Below are 17,925 nucleotides of genomic sequence, written 5' to 3'. Positions count from 1 at the left end.
CCTCCAGGAAATTGTCCTGAAACCAGAAACCAGCAGGAAATTGTTGTGAATACCCTATAGGCAACATTCAAAGTATTGTTTAAAACATATTCCTTTGTAATAACTGTCACTATTTTTTAATAAGTGCAATAGTATTCATATTCAAGCTACTGAACTCTATGTATAGATGTTAGACTGTAGTGTAATATCATCATCAAAGCTCCAGCACAGGGAGAATCGCACTTTTTCTGGGATGAGAAATTTATTTTCACAGCATGTTTAGGATCATCGTTGAATATTGCAACTGTCACTAAAAGCCTGCTCAGTGTCTGTACTGGAAAAAAATTTCTACTGAAATCCTGATTCCTTTTAAAATTATCTAAAGATACTTTTGAGGAAAGGCTTTTTGCTCTATTTATTTCCCACTCTATTAAGCTTTTTGCATTGATTATAATTTGTTTTTCTAGCAAGCATCTTTAGCACTGCTTCTTACTACAATAGCCTCCTGAAGAGTTGCTGAAACTGCTCTTTAGAGTTTGAATTTTTTTTCTCACATAAATAAAGAGAAAAACAGTATTCATCAAGCCCTTTTGAAAATATAACATGCTACCCTCATTTTATTTGATTCTGTAGTTAAATTGGTTAAGCTCATATGTAGTCCTCTCTTTTCAAGTCTCACATTTTACAGTGGGCTGAGCTCATGGGATTGCCCTTTCTATAGCATCTTCAGGTTGCCATTCTCCAGATGGAATTTCCTCTCCAGTCTTTTAAACAGCACACCATAATCATACGTTTTGCTCTTTTATGTAGCTTTGCTCTGCATCTGCATTCTGGTGCCTACTTTGCCTCTCTTTACAACACCTAAGGGTGAATGTGCCTTTCAGCAATAACACCCAATGTACTTTATGCCAGGATACTACATAAATGAAAGGAAGTATAAATGTATGAAGAACAGGAAAGGAAATAATATATCTACCTAAAGTATAAAAGACAGGCATGTTTTATATAACCATTTCCATATTGCTATTACCATTTCTACATTATGGAAATGTGTATGTACATTATCCATGGAGTAAACTGAGAATATGAAAATTAGTGTTTTTCCCCAGTGCCTCCTGTTTTTAAATGAAATAATAAATGAAAATGTGACTCTAAATAGCCTATGTTTTCTCGTTCTATTCAAGGTATCAGTCTTTTTTCATAGTGCCTATAATGACAGTATTTTAAAAATTGTTATTTAAATAATTGTAGTTTTTATATTTAATATTTTTCAGATTTTTAAAGAGGGATATATATATGTATTATAAAACTTAAAAAATATAGGGAAGAAAATAAAACTCATCTGTAATCTTGGGCCATTTTTACTTGTATATATTACTCAAGATGCATATATTTAATAAAATTCTGAGGCCGTTATGTACATTGTTTTGTAATCTATTGTTTTCCCACAACAATACATCATAAGTTCTTTCCTACATCATTAGTCTTCCATTTTGTTTTCAATTTGTTACTAATTCAAATAATTTTGTGTTAAAAGTCACGTGCTTAAAAAAATTCCAGTGCTTAAATTTTGGGGTACATCTGTTTCCCTAAGTTAGTTGATAAATTGTAAATGTAAAAAACTATTATCAAGTCTATTTTTTATTCTAATTTTATATTTGTCTTACTATATTGTGTTAAAATATAAAAATGTAGGAAAACACGAAATTCTTGATATCTATAAAAAAACTTTCCTCTTGTGGAGAGTAATGTCTGTCTAGTTCAACACCTCATTGATTGCTTAGAACTAGGGGTATTGGGAATTCAACAGACTGTGCTGAAGTAACATTAGATGGTCACCAATCACCTTGTAAGAGGGTTCTGTTATTGACATAAATTTGAAGTTTCTTGAATGCCTAGGAAAGTAGGGAAGCTAATTTGGATTACAGAGTAATTACTCTGGAGAATAGAGGAGTCAGTGAATCTTGTGGCCAAATAAGAAAGGGGAAAAAGAGAGAGAGAGAGAGAGAGAGAGACCTAGGATGCTAGAAGGATGAATTGATATAATTAAGATTATTGACACTGAGTGCAGGTGTACAGGAGGAGAGGAAACAGCAAAGAAAAAAATGTGGAAAGTTAAAATGTGCCCAAAACAGTAAAAGAAATAATCCTTAAAGTAAAGTATCTTGAACCTTAAGGTAAGGGCATCTTGAAAAACAGACATATATTTTGATGGTGGTGATCAGAAAAACTCTGGACTAGAGGCTGAAGTCCTCCTATGCTTGGCAAGTTTCTGAGAGGCAGAGGAGACCTGTCTAAACAGAAGAAACATATGTTAAGTAATTATAATGTCAAAGGATGAAATCCAGAGAAGGTAAAATATATGTGATAAAACACCAAAATCTTCCGCATACTTACAGATCTACATCTGTATTTTCCCTTTGCTTTACAGTTATGAAAAATGTTGCTATAAGGCAGAGAAAAAATTTAAATAAATGTTAATAAGCGTAAATCATCAATTGTAGCTCTGAATGGAGAACACGAAAGTAAATATAAGAACTTGAGTGAAGAGACCATCTGACATCCTAATGTGAGAACTGACAGCAAAAGAAGGTGAATCAGAAATGGAGAAAACTTAAATAAGAAATAAAAGGGAAAAAACCCCTCTTAGAACCAGAGATGAAATATAAGAATTTCAATGGAAAATAAGTACAACAGAAAACATGGTAGGGATAGGGAAATAGAGATTGCATATGAAATGAACAAATGAAGGGAAATAGAATTACAAAAAAGCAAAATCAAGAAAACAATAGCCATTGGAGATGTGACATATGTAATAGTGGAATACTCCGGAAGAAAAAAAACTAGACAAAGAAATTATAGTAATTTTTAAAATCATAAAACTGAACTTAAATAACTGAAAGGAAATGCTATTTTCCAGGGAGAGTTGTACAGACAACCCACATAATTAATACAATGATACAAAGTAGGCTGGTCTTAGATATATCCATAGAAATTTTCAATTAAAATAAATCCAGAATATTTGGTAAAAACGCATTACAAATACATATACAGTAAGTGAGTGAAGATGGTATAGTAGCAAGTATCAGGAATCTGTATTTCCACCTGACCAGTAATCATATTGGCAGAACTTTTCTAAAGTGATTATTTTGGAATTCTAGAATTTATTTGAACACTTGCAGCTTCCCGGGGAAAGCATTGCTGTTAATTTCAGTCCATTTCTGCCATTAACATGATTGCTATCCATCCTTCATCCTTTATCCCCTTGAAAGGCAGCTGTGGTGATGGCAATCACATATTTGCCATGGCTTGATGAAGCCAGGGTGAGAAATACAGATGTTGTCCTCCAAATCTCAGGGTCCCATGTTCTGCTTGTGAATTGATGCTTCTAATTACTGATGTCAAGCACACTGACTGCCATGTAACTAAAAATGGATCCAAGACCTAAACTTTAGAGCTGAAACTATATATGTGAATATGACACCAAAAAGCACAGACAAACCAACAAATTCAAAAATAGGCAAATTAGACTTTATCAAAAATAAAAACTTTCGTGCATCAAAATACACTATCATAAAAATGAAGACTACCTACCTACAGACTACATGTGAGAAAATATTTGCAAATTATTTATTTGATAAGCATTTAACACCCAGAATATATAATAATCTCCTACAACTCAACAACAGAAATAGAACAAATGACCCAGTCAAAATGGACAAAGATTGCTACCATGAAAACACAAAATATAAGAGGCTAAAATGAACAATTATAGCCGCAAACTGGATAACCTAGAGGAAAATGATACATTCCTAGAAACATATAACCTGTCAAGACTGAATCATGAGGCTGAGGTGTGGTGGCTCATGCCTGTGTTCCCAGCACTTTGGGAGGCCAAGGTGGGCAGATCACTTGAGGTCAGGAGTCTGAGACCAGCCTGACCAACATGGTGAAACCCAACTCTACTAAAAATACAAAAACTTAGCTAGGTGTGGCAGTACACGCCTGTAATTCCAGCTACTCAGGAGGCTGAGGTGGGAGAATTGCTTGAACCTGGGGGGCAGAGGTTGCAGTGAGCCGAGATCAGGCCAAAGACAAGAAACCCTGTCTTTAAAAAACAAACAAACAAACAAACAAAAAAAAAAAAACTGAATCATGAAGACAGTGAAGACATATAAAATCTGAACAAATCAATAATGAGTTAGGAATTTGAATGAGTAATTAAAAAGTCTGTTATCAAAGCAAAGTTCAGGTCCAGATGATATCATGCCCAAATTCTACCAAATATTTAAAATTCTACCAAATTCTAAATGCTACCAAATATTTAAAAAATACAAGTACCTATCAAACTCTTCTAATGATTCAAGAAAATACAATACTTCCAAATTCATTTTACAAGGCCAGCATTACCCTGATACCAAAATGAGGCAAGGACACTGCAAGAAAAGAAAATTATAGGCCAATGTCTCTAATAAACATCCATGAAAAAATTCTCAACAAAATACTAGAAAAATTAATTCAATAGCACATAAAAATTCACAATGATATAATAGGATTTATCCCGGGAATGCAAAGGTGACTCAACAACTATTAAATTAAGTTTAGCCTAAGGCTGCCTCCTTACATATATATCTGGCCAGAGATGAAGATATAGTTAAATATCTTCATGCATATTTAGCTATAACCTAACTGGGTGTGTAAAGAGACTTCAAACTATTCTTGTAACAAGGAGTAGAATCTCAGCTAATCACAGCAGCTGAGTTTCAGCCAGTCACGGCCACTGTGCCTCATTTCCATTTTTGGTACATCACTTTCCCTTTGTGTTCGTAAATGTCATTCAACCATGTGGCAGCCCCAGAGTTGCTCTGGAACTGCTCTAGTTCTGGTGGCTGCCTGATTTACAAATCACCCTTTGCTCAATTAAACTCTTAATTTAATTCATCTAATTATTTTAAGTAATACATAAGCCTATAAATGTGATACAACACATTAATAAAACTAAAGACTAAAACTATGTGTTTATTCTAACAGATGCAAATAAAACATTTGACAAAATTCAACACCCTTTCATGGTGTAACTCAAAACAAATTACGTATATCAACGCCATAAAGTCTACATATGACAAATCCACAGCTAACATATTCTACAGTGAAAACCTGAAAGCTTTTCATTTAAGTGTGAGACAAGACAAGGATGCCCACATTTTCCACTCTAATTCAACATTGTAGTGGAAGTTACAGTCAGAGTGATTAGGCAAAAAAAGAAAAAAAAATCATCAAGAATAAAAAAGGAAGTTGTCTTCCTTTAGCTGATGGCATGATCTAATATATAGAAAACACCAATGACTCCACCAAAAAACTATTTAGAATTGATTAATTCAGTAAAGTTGCAGGATACAAAATCATACAAAATTCAGTAGCATTTCTATATAATAACAATAAACTGACAAAAATTAAGAAAGTGATTCCATTTACAATAGCATCAAAAATATTAAAATACTTAGGAAGAAATATAACCAATGAAGTGAAAGACCTATATATTTGAAAACTGTATAATATTGATAAAAGAAATTGAAGACACAAATAAGTGGAAAAATATACTGTGTTCATGGATTTGAAGTATTAATATTATCAAAATATTCATACTATTCAAAGTGTATACAGATTTAATGGAATATCTATCAAGTTTCTATGACACTTTTCACAGAAATGGAAAAACAATCTTAAAATTTACAACCATAAAAGACCCTATACACAACCTAGAGCTAAAAGAAGAAAGCTAGAGGTGTCACACTACCTGAGGTCAAAATATAAGACAAAGCTATAATAAACAAAACAGCATGATATTGACATAAAAACAAATAGACTGATGTAACAGAGAGTCTAGAAATAAACCTATGCATTTGTAGATAAATTTTTTGGCGTGACTATTAATAACAAAGAAGAGATAGATGATCTTTTCAATAATGTTAGAGAAATTGGATATCCACATGCAAAAAATGAAATTGGATCCTTACGTGACACCATATACTAAAATAAACTGAAAATGAATTAAATACTTAGTAAGACCTAACAACATACAACTAGTAGAAGAAAACAGGGAAAATGCTCTGTGACATTAGTCTAGGCAATTATTTTTTGATGTAACCTTAAAAGCATGGAAGCAGAAGCAAACTCAACAAATGGGATTACATCAAACTAAAAATGTTTTAGCACAGCAAATGAAGCAATTAACAGTGAAGAAAAAGACCCCTAAATTGGGAGAATATATTTGACAACCATATATCTGATAAGGGCCTAATATCAAAAAAAGAAAAAAAAAAGAAAGAAAAAAAAACTAAGAAACTCAATAGCAAGGAAAGAAATAAACTGATTAAAAAGTGGGAAAAGAACTTGAATAGACATATTTCAAAAGGAGACATGCAAATGATTGACAAACGTAAAAAGTCTCTACATCACAAAGTATCAGGAAATTACAAATTAAAAGAATAATGTAATATCATCTCATATCTGTTAGAATGGCTATTACCAAAAAGACAACAGATAAGTGTTGAAGATGTGGAAAAAAGGAATCCTTATACATCGTTGATGGCAATGTAAATTAGTACAGACATTATGAAAAACAGTACAGAGATTTAGAAAAAAACCTGAAAATAATATTAACATTTGATTTAGCAATTCAAAAATATTGAAATCAGCATGTTGAAGAGATATCTGCACTGCTATGTGTATTACAATATAAGTCATAAGGGCTGGGTGCAGTGGCTCACACCTGTAATCCGAGCACTTTGGGAGGTCGAGGTAGGAGGATCACCTGAAGTCAAGAGTTTGAGACTAGCCTGGTCAACATGGTGAAACCCTGTCTCTACTAAAAATACAAAATTAGCCAGGTGTGGTGGCACATGCCTGTAATCCCAGCTACTTGGGAGGTTGAGGCAGGAGAATCGCTTGAACCCAGGAGGCGGAGGTTGTGGTGAGCCAGGATCACACCATTGCACTCCAGCCTGGGCAACAAGAGCAAAATTCCATCTCAAAAAAAAAAAAAAAAAGAAAAAGAAAAAATATATAATTCATAATAGTCAAGGTATGGAATCAATCTAAGTGTTCATCAGCAAATGAGTGAGTAAAATGTTGTATCTATACACAATGGAATAGTATTCAGCCTTAAAAAAGAAGGAAATTGTGTTATTTGAAACAGTATGACTGAACCTGGGGGACATTATGCTAATTGAAATAAACTGAGCATGGAATGAGAAATATTGCATGATCCCACTTATATATGTAATCGAAAAAATTTTGAACTCATAGAGGTAAAGACTAGAATGATCATTACCAGAGGATGGAGGTGAAGAGTGGGGAATGGAGAGATATGGATGAAGGGATATATATTTTCAGTCATATAGAAAGAATAGGTGTTTGAGGTCTATTGAACAGCATGGTGGCTTTAGTTAATAATAATATCATGTGTATTTCAAACTGATAAGAGAGTAGTAGATTTTAAATTGTCACTCTACACCATTTAAAAAAGTATGTGACTTGATGACTATGTTTACAGCCTGACTTAATCATTCCATAATGTATACATGCACTAAAACATTACATTGCACTCCATAAATACATACAGTCATTATTTATCAATTAAAGTAAAACTAAACAAACAAGCAAAGGACTTTAACAAACATTTTACCGAAGATATACAAATGGCCAATAAATGAATAAAAAGTAGCTCAGCACCATTAGTCATTAGGGAAATCCAAATTAAAGTCATGATGAAATACCATTTCACACCTATTATGAAGATTATAATAATTTTGAAAAATGAAAAATAGCAAGTGTTGGCAAGGATGTGAATAAATGAGAATATTCATGTTTTCCTGAGGAAAACTTGAAATGATATCGCCACAACAGAAAGCAGCTTGGTGGTTTCTCAAAAGATTAAAGACAGAAATACATATATTCCTGTAATTCCAGTTCGACATATCTATCCAAAAGTATTGAAAGAAGGGACTCAAATATATTTGTATTCCCAAGTTCTTACCAGCATTCTTAACAATAGTCAAAAAGTGGAAATCACTGAAGAGTCCAGCAATATATTAATGGATAAAATGTATGTATATGTATATACATACAATGGAATATTATTGAGCTACAAAAATGAATAAAATTTTGATATATGCAACAACACGGATATACTTTGAAAACATTATGCTTAGTGGAATAATCCAGACAAAAATAACAAATATCGTATGAATCTTCTTGTATGACTTACCTAGAGTAGTCAAAATCATAGTGAGAGAAAATAAAAAAGTCATTATGAAAGCAGAGAAAGTGATTGTTTAATGGTTACAAAGATTTTGTGGGGAATGATGAAAACCTTTTGGATACAAATAGTGAAGATTACACAGAATTGTGAAGATATTTAATGAACAGAATTTTATACTTACAAATGGTTAAAGTGATGAATATTTTGGCACATATATTTTATCATAGTAAAATATGCAAAAAAATTATTAGGCCAGATATAAAAGCAATATAATAGAATTAAATCAAGCATATCTGTCATACACAAAATGTAAATGGAATTTACTTTTTATGAAATAATTTGCAAATTTTCTCCCAAAGTAAACTCAAGAAACATGACTAAAGATTCTTATTTGTCAAACATTACCTAAAGATGTGCACATATACATAAAGAGCAAAAGGAATCCAAGCAAAAGAATATATTAAAATATCAGGGAGATAATATTATAAAAAGGAGAATTTTTGCAAAATTGTTAGGATAAACATTTTAAGAACTCTAGGAGTTAACCAAAGGCTTGCAGCAATTAAGGAAGTATTTAATTGAGAAAAATACTGAAACTTGGTAAGAACAGTGAGTTTTACGGCATTTAGCTTGAAATACTCTCATTCTCCTATCTCCAGCTCCACTGTAGCCTTGAAAATCAACAGCCCACCATCATAGTGAGAATTGCAAACCAGCAGAACGGCAGCCTCCAGAGAGCATAAAAGGGGGCTGGAAATCTTTTAATGTCTCACTTTCAGATAATTGTCATTCTCTGACATTTTTATAGTTCTTCACAAAACTCCACTTAAAAGACTGTCTTTATTTGATCTATGATCTCACATACTACAAAAATCCTTTTTACTCAGGAATATATTTCAAAAATAATGAGAATAAGTTGTTTACATTTCTGGCTTCCTGGGGCAGTGGATAACAGTTGGGGGCAACAACAGGCTATTCAAAACACTTGCTGCGGAAAGTTGGGAAATGACGTGTTCATATTGTCTTTGAGCAAGCTCTAAGATGTTCCTGGAAACAAGGCCATATGTATTTGTATGACTGCATGCATGCCCAGGACTTTCTGCATGCTATGAAGAAGTAACAGAGAAGGCATTAAGTTCTCACTTCTGGCTTACCTAGAGCCTCGGTGCAAGCAGAAGGTGAAGATAAAAGGACACTTCTCAATTGCCTGGTTGGGTCTTGAAGTCATGCCCAACACAGGGTCCCTTAGCAAAAGATTGGGAAACTTGTTGGTTCTAGGCATTCAAGAAAATGTCTTTTCAATCATTAGCTGATCACTAAGCTAATCAAGTAGAGACTTCCATGGCTACCTCATCCAAAGAAATCCTCCCCTAACCCCAAACAAATGACTGTTAAGTATAATAAATAATTTGAAATGGTTACTACATATAAGCTCAGTATATAAAAAAATTAATTGTGCATAGTGTATTTCTTTGTACTAGCAATGACTAATTTAAAAATAAAAACTATAAAACAATGTTACTTACAGTAGAATCAAAGTAAATAAAATACTTAGAAAATTTAACAAAAGTGCAAGATATGTACAATGCAAACTACAAAACACATTGAAAGAAATTAAAGATGGCAATTATCCCCAAATTAATCCTCTAATCAATCACAGTCTTTACTAAAATTTCACCTTATTTTTAAAAGTAATATGATTCCTTTATAATTGACAGACAATTGCACATATTATGGAGGGAGAGTGTGATGTTTCAATTCATGTATACATTTTATAATGATTAAATCAGCATAATTATATCCATTGCTTTGTAAATGTATCATTTCTCTGTGATGATAATATTCAAAATCTTCTTTTCTAGCTATGTTGATATATACACAACACTGTTATTAGCTGTAGTTAATTTATTATGCAATATAGAACACCAAAACATATTCTTCCTATTCAACTGTAACTTTATACCTGTTGACCCCACTCTCCTGGTTCCCCCATCCTTCTGCAGACTCTGATAACTATTCTATTCTCTAATTCTATGACACTAACTCTTTTAGATTCCACGTATGAGTGAGGTTGTTTGTCTTTCTGTGCCTGACTTTGACTTTTTTCACTTGACATAATGTCCTCTAGCTTTATCTACATTTTTGCAAATGACCGGATTTTCTTCTGTTTTATGAATGAACAGCATTAAATTCAGTATTCACATGGTGTGTGTGTGTGTGTGTGTGTGTGTGTGTGTGTGTGTGTACATGTATTACATTTTGTTTATCCATTTATAGATGGGCATTTAGATTGATTTCATATCTTGGCTATTGTGAATTGCATTGCAGCATTGCAGTAAACTTGGGAGTTCAGGTATATCTTCCACATACTGATTTCATTTCCTTTGGATATATATGGAGTAATGTGATTTCTCGATCATATTGTAGTTCTATTTTCAATTTTTTGGGGGACGCTCCATACCGTTTTTCATAATGGCTATATTTGTTTACATTCCCATCAACTGTGCATAAGAAATCCTCCTGAATTTTTTAAAAAAGGATTGACAAGCTTATTATCAAATTCATATGAAAATGCAGAGAAACAAAAGTGACTATAACAATCTTGGAAAAGAACAAATGTGGAAGACTTCTTTCCAATTTCAAAACTTACTATGAAAACTAGAGTAACCCAACTGTGGTATTGAAATTAGAATAGACATGGATAGCAACGTTTTCATTTATGAAATGTTTTATAGAAATAAATCAATATATTTATAGTCAATTGATTTTTTTATGTGTGCCAAGAAATTCATTGGGCAACCAATATTACAAAAAATCTACGTTCATAGGAGACAGCTATTTTACCTAGTAGTAGGAATAAGTAGACTTCAAGAGATATGTTGTTGGAGTAGCAAGAGGTTATCAACTAATGCAAAGAGGGAAGCCAGATCAGTAATAGAACAATGGCATTAGGGTATAAAAGAGCCTCTGTCCTCATCATGAGCTCAGAAAAGGAGAGGTACAGAGTCATTTATGCTTGAGAAATGCAACTTGAGCCTGTGTCTCTGTAATTTCAGAACAGATAAGGAGAGACATAGGTTTGCATAAGTAGATTAGAGCCTGATTTGGAAGGCTATTCATACTGTGTAGGTAGTTCATGTCAATATTAAAAAAGAGAGGGGAAAATAAAAAGATAAAACAAGTCACCTATAATTCCAATTTCAACTGAAAGGCAGGTTATATTTGTATTTGAAAACTATTTATCACTAAAAAACCTATAATTATCTCACCCTACGCTTTTGTACATGCTATTCTCTAAGACTAGAACATCTATTATTTTCCTCCTTTGCCATTCTCTTCAACTCTACCTCCCATTGTCTTTCACTAAGCCAATTTATATAGGGCTGGGTTAAAATGCTGCCTTCTCTGTGAACCCTTTTCTGACTTCATGCAGTTAATTTCCCCTCTGGTGTGTGCCCACACAGAATTTGTACAGTTCTTCACTTTCACACATGTCACCTTGAACTGTAATCTATCTATCTGATTTTTTCCCTAGAAATTCATGTTCTTGAAACAGAGATGACTAGGTCTTAATTACCTCTGTATCTTACTGCCTACACTGCCTCTGATATATGATAGATATTCAACAAGTTTTAGTTGAAAATGTGTGAATAAATATCCCCAATTAATTGAATCATTGGTTAAGACTATCGGTCAGCTACTGCTCAATCTGTATATAATATGAAGAGAAAAACTTTAATTCTAATACTGTTACTTCCATTCAACACTAACATAAACAATTGATTATTTTACTTTGATTTAACTTCCTCTGCAACTGTTCCAGCCTTCTGTGATCCAGTCATGCCAGCTCTGCATATCATCTGATTACATGTATCTGATCAAAATATTATTTTTCAGAAATCATTTCCTGGGCATGATTTCTAATATAAGCACTGTGTGGTCTGTGTCTTCTGAAATAAATGGTTGAGGACATTGGCAAGCTTTTGTTGTCAATCTTACAACTAAAAAAAGATTGGTAAGCTGACAAAATTTGTACCATAGCTGAGGTAGACTGATTCCATACAATAGGTGGAAGAAAAGTAGTATCAGGTCTAATTGGTTGAGTGTCAAATTTAAGTCCAGGACTTATTTGTTAGGTTTCTGCCTCGATGCTGTCTAACACTATCCGTGGAGTCTTGAAGCCTCTTACTATTATTTTGTGGCTGTCTAGGTCTCCATAACAATCAGGCAAGATAAATAAGAGACATCCAAATATGATAAGTCAAACTATCTCTTTTCACTGATGATATGATTCTGTAGTATATCTAGAAAATCCTAAAAACTCTGCAAAAACAGTTCTAGAACTAACAAACACATTCAGCAAAGTTTCAGGATAAAAAGCCAATGTACAAAATCAGTTGAACTGCTATATACCAATAATATTCTAGCTAAGAGCCAAATGAATAACACAGCCCTATTTACAAGAGAGAAAAAAATGAAGTACTTAGAAATACAGCTAACTAAGGAGGTTAAAGATTGATACAAGGAGAACTACATAATTCCACTGATATAAATAAAAAAAGATTCAAATTTAAGAAGAAACATCCAAGCTCCTGTGTGTCAGGACTGAGGCAGATCCAGAAGAATCTATCCAGCACTTTGGGGATGAGCCAGTTTGATGGAATTCATTGGCATCATAAAATTCATTTTCACTGCTGGAGTAAGAGAACTCTGGGACTGTATTTGGAGACAAGTTCACTTCGCTTGGAGAAGTTAGAGTGCTACTCGGTGGTGAATGGCCACTGCCTGTACTATTTGGTGTAGCAGTCTGATGCTGTCCCAAGGTAGCCAACACAGGTCCTACTGGTAGGGAAGATGGACACTGCTGTCTTGACTTACACAACAGGTTCTGGAAGTAATACAATCTGGGAAGGCATTGTGCTGATCACAGGTTCCAAAGGACTAGGTTGATAGATTGCATCTACAGGATTAATAGTACTTATCATTCCATCTGCATGCTTCTCTGCATTACTCTCGTCTTTAGCAATCTGCAGCAACACAATGCAGTGTTTAATTGATTCTACCATGCTATTTGTTGTTTCTTTGAGTTTCCAATTTCTTTCTCTGTTCATCTTCTTTGCAGTTTTGAAGCTTGTCATCAAAAAACTTTAATTGTTCAATCAAGATTTGTAAGTAATCACATCAGCAGCAGCTCAGGAAATAGTCTAAAACGTCCAGATACCACAGAATCACTTAATTCTTCCATGTCCAGTGGAACAAATGATGCTGACGTTTTCAATTCATATGATAGTAGAGATGATGATGCAGAGGCAGGGTCTATGGAGGAGCACAAAAGCATTATCATGCATCTCTTTTCACAGGTTAGGCTTGCGATGGATCTTACTAAGGTAGTTCTTCCAAGGTTTATTCTTGAAAGAAGATCTCTTTTAGAAATGTATGCAGACTGGGACCTGTTTGTTTCCATTAATGACTAGAAGGATCACAAGAATTTCATAGTTCTGGTTGTGAAATGGTACCTCTCTGCCTTTCATGCAAGAAGGAAAGGAACAGTTGACAAAAAGCCATACTATCCCATTTTGGGTGAGATTTTTCAATGTCACTGGACACTACCAAATGATACTGAAGAGAACACAAAACTAGTTTCAGAAGGACCAGTTCCCTGGGATTCCAAAAACAGTGTAACATTCATGGCTGAGAAGGTTTCCCATCATCCACCCATTTCAGCCTTTTATGCTGAGTATTTTAACAAGAATATAAAATTCAATGTTTATGTCTGGACCAAATTAAAATTCCTTCAGATGTCAATTGAGGTGCACAACATAGGGCAGGGCTGTGTCTCATGTCTAGACTATGATGAACATTATGTTCTCACATTCCCCAATGACTATGGAAGGTCTATCCTCACAGTACCCTGGGTGGAATTAAGAGGAGAATGCTATATTAATTGTTCCAAACAGGCTAGAGTGCAAATATCATCTTCTACACTAAACCCTTCTATGCGGCCAAGAAGCCCAAAATTACTGCTGAGATTTTTTTGCTCCTAATGACAAGAAGTCTTTTTGCTCAACGAAGGGGAATGGAATAGTGTGATGTATGCAAAATATGCAACAGGGGAAAATACATCCTTTGTAGATACCAAGAAGTTGCCTGTAATCAAGAAGAAAGTGAGGAAGCTAGAAGATCGGAACAAATATGAATCCCACAGCCTTTGGAAGGATGTCACTTTCAACTTAAAAATCAGCAACTGAAGCAAAGCACAGGTTTGAATAAAAGAGCAGAATCTCAAGAAAGGAAAGAGAAGGAAATTCAGTGGGAGACAAGGTTGTTTCATAAAGATGGAGAATGTTGGGTTTATGATGAACCATTACTGAAATATCTTGGTGCTGCCAAGCATTAGGTTTGAAGATGCAAGGTATATACCTGATGATCAGGGCAATAGGCATAATTCAGCAACAAGCAATCTTCCTTTAGGAGAAACCTGTTTACTACCTTACTAGAGTGGTTCCTATCTCAGGGATACTGGACTTTCTGACACAGATGAACAATTAAAGTGGGAAAAGTTTCCCTTTTCCCTCTGTGGCAGTTATGATTATGATATCAGTCCTGAGAATAACTTCAGGTTCTGAAAACAAGATAATGTCTGCTCCTTTTCCAAACCCCACACGTTGAAAATCATTTATAAATCCAAACCTGAAACTCTGCACTTTAGTACTGCTGTTAAGATATACAACCTGTTTCTTAGTTCATATAATCTTGAGATACATACACACACACACGTATATACACACCACATACCACACGCACATACACACACACTCACACATATATATATATCTGATGCCAGATTTTTTGATAAATACTCTGCCTAATGTAAATATGTGTTCCTCAGAGTTGTTTTAGAAAATTACCACAATGTATTAAAATCAAATGTTAGGAAATGTCATGGTCTTACCTACAATAACTTTTATTTTAGAATCAAACTATTATTGTATCTAATCCTGGAAAATAAAAGAAGCACCCATACACATAGATGAGAAGAATCAAAGTTGCTAAAATGGCCATACATCCAAACATCCAAAAGCAATTTACATATTAAATGCTATTTCTATCAAACTACCAACATCATTCTTCAGTGAATTAGGAAAAAACAAAAAAAAAACTTTTCTAAAATTCCTATAGAACAAAAACAATAGCTCAAATAGCCAAAACAATCCTAAGCAAAAAATAAAAAATAAAAAATAAAAAAAAAACAAAGCCAGGGGAGGCATCACATTACCTGACTTCAAATTATACTAGAAGGCTACAGTAAACAACACAGCATGGTACTGGTACAAAAACATTTGCATATACCAATGGAACAAAATAGAGAACCCAGACATAAAGCCACACACCTTCAACCATCTCATCTTTGACAAAGTTGACAAAATTAAGCAATGGGGTAAGAATTCCATATTCAATCAATTGTGCTGGGATAACTGGCTAATGCAAAAGGATAAAACTAGACCCTTACCTTTCATGATTAACAAAAATTAATTAGAGATGAATTAAATATTTAAATGTAAGATTTCAAACTATAAAATTCTGGAAGAAAACCAAGAAAATACGCTTCTTTACATTAGCCTTGGCAAATATCAAGAATTCCTAAGAAGTTATGCTAAGTTCCCAAAAACAATTGCCACAAAAACAAAATCGACAAGTGGGACCTAAGTAAACTGAAGAGCTTCTGCAAAGCAAAAAAAAAAAAAAAAAAAAAAAAAAAATCAACAGAGTAAACAGCCAGCCTACAGAGTGGGAGATAATATTTGCAAACAATACATCTGGCAAAGGTCTAATATCCAGAATCTATAAGGAACTTAACCAATTCTGTTAGTATGAAACAAATTACCTCTTTAAAAAAAGTGGGTAAAGGACATAAATAGATACCTCTCAAAAGAAGACATACAAGCAGCCAAGAAATACATGAAAAATCCTCATAATCACTAATCATCAGGGAAATGCAAATAAAAACCACAGTGGGATGTCATCTCACATCAATCAGAATGGCTCTTACTAAAAAGTCAAAAAACAACAGATGCTGGCGAGGCTGCAGAGAAAAGGAAATGCTTATTTATTTTTGGTGGGAATGCAAATTAGTTCAGCCACTTGAGAAAGCTACTTGAAGATTTCTCAAAATACTGAAAATGGAGCCACCATTCGACCCAGCAATCCCATTAATAGATATATATACAAAAGAAAATAATTTAGTCTACCAAAAAGACAACATGTACTCAGATGCACTATTCAGGGTAGCAAAGACATAGCATCAACCTAGGTGTGTGTCAGTGGTAGATTGGATTTAAAATGGTATATATACACCATATAATATTATGCAGCCATAAAAGTGGAATCATGTCTTTTGCAGCAGCATGGATGCAGGTGGAGGCCATTATCTCAAGTGAAATAACGCAGTAACAGAAAACCAAATACTGCATGTTCTCACTTATAAATGGGAGCTAGGTATTGAGTACACTTGGACATAAAGATGAGAAAAATAGACACTGGAGGACTACTGGATGTGGGAAGAAAGAAAAGGTATGTGGGCTGAAAAACTGCCTTTCGTGTATTATGGTCACTACTTGGGCTATGGGGTCATCTGAATCCCAAACCTCAGCATCACACAATATATCCATGCAACAAACCTGCATATGTACCCTCTGAATCTAAAATAAAAGTTGAAATTTTTTTAATAATTAATTTTAAAAACATGAAATAAGGAGTAGAATCACCCAGTAGGGTTTAGGCAGCACCACCCAACATCAGCAGACACATTGACACCTGAAAAATGATGACCCTTGATGTGAATATCCATCCCAGGATCTAAGATTCTGTTTCTCTCCAGTTCATTATCACCTATTGAGCTTTTGATTTTCAACAGCGATTACTGATCCCAGTCATTGTCTTCCTCTATAGGCTTTATTTAAGGAAAAAATTATATTTGAGTTACAATCATTTTCATAGAATAGACAATTCACATTGTTGAAAAAGATATGGCCAGGAGATGAAAAACGTCCAAACAGTAGAGGGTTTCACATGTAGTCTGAACAATTTGCCTGCTAGGGGAAGGATGTGATGGAAGAATTTTCAGAGGGGGATGGTGATGTGATTAGGTTTATGTGTCAGAAAAGCTAATCTGAAATTATATATAGGCCACATCTCACAGGATAAAAACTGGAGGCAGGAACACTAGCGAGAAAGCTAGTCCAGATCAATGAGAGGCAATGAGAGCAGAAATTAGGACAATGGAAGGGAGACGGACATTTTTGAGGGCTGACTGGAAGGTATGCTCTGTATATCTGTCAAGAAACTCTTAAGTTTGAGATATGCTCCATCCCCAAACAACAAAGTTCAAAAAACTAAAAGTTCCTTCATCTCCATCCCCAAGCTACTCAGTCTTCCCATTGCTGACATCATCTCCTTCACTTTTCTCAACTCATCAGTCAGTCACTCCTGTTGATTTTATTTCCCAAACACTTCTTAAATCCTTTAACCATTCTGTTTATATTATATCATTGTCTATGGAGAAGGAAACATGTTTATTGAGCATAATTAACCAGATAACATGATCTAGTCCTACCCACTGTGATTAAATTAATTTTAAATGATCTTTGGTGAGCCACTTAGCCTTACTACATTTTCTCCCTTAT

General features: G+C 34.0%; 1 pseudogene; it reads left to right on the top strand.

Moving 5' to 3' along the window:
- Positions 1–11,184: 11,184 nt before the first annotated feature.
- LOC126936517 (oxysterol-binding protein-related protein 9-like) lies at positions 11,185–14,639 on the top strand (annotated as a pseudogene).
- Positions 14,640–17,925: the final 3,286 nt, after the last annotated feature.

The sequence above is a fragment of the Macaca thibetana genome, chromosome 14 (genome assembly GCF_024542745.1).
Source record: "Macaca thibetana thibetana isolate TM-01 chromosome 14, ASM2454274v1, whole genome shotgun sequence".
NCBI lineage: Eukaryota > Metazoa > Chordata > Mammalia > Primates > Cercopithecidae > Macaca > Macaca thibetana.
The sequence above is the reverse complement of the archived record's forward strand: the minus strand, read 5'-3'. Positions and strand labels throughout refer to the sequence as shown.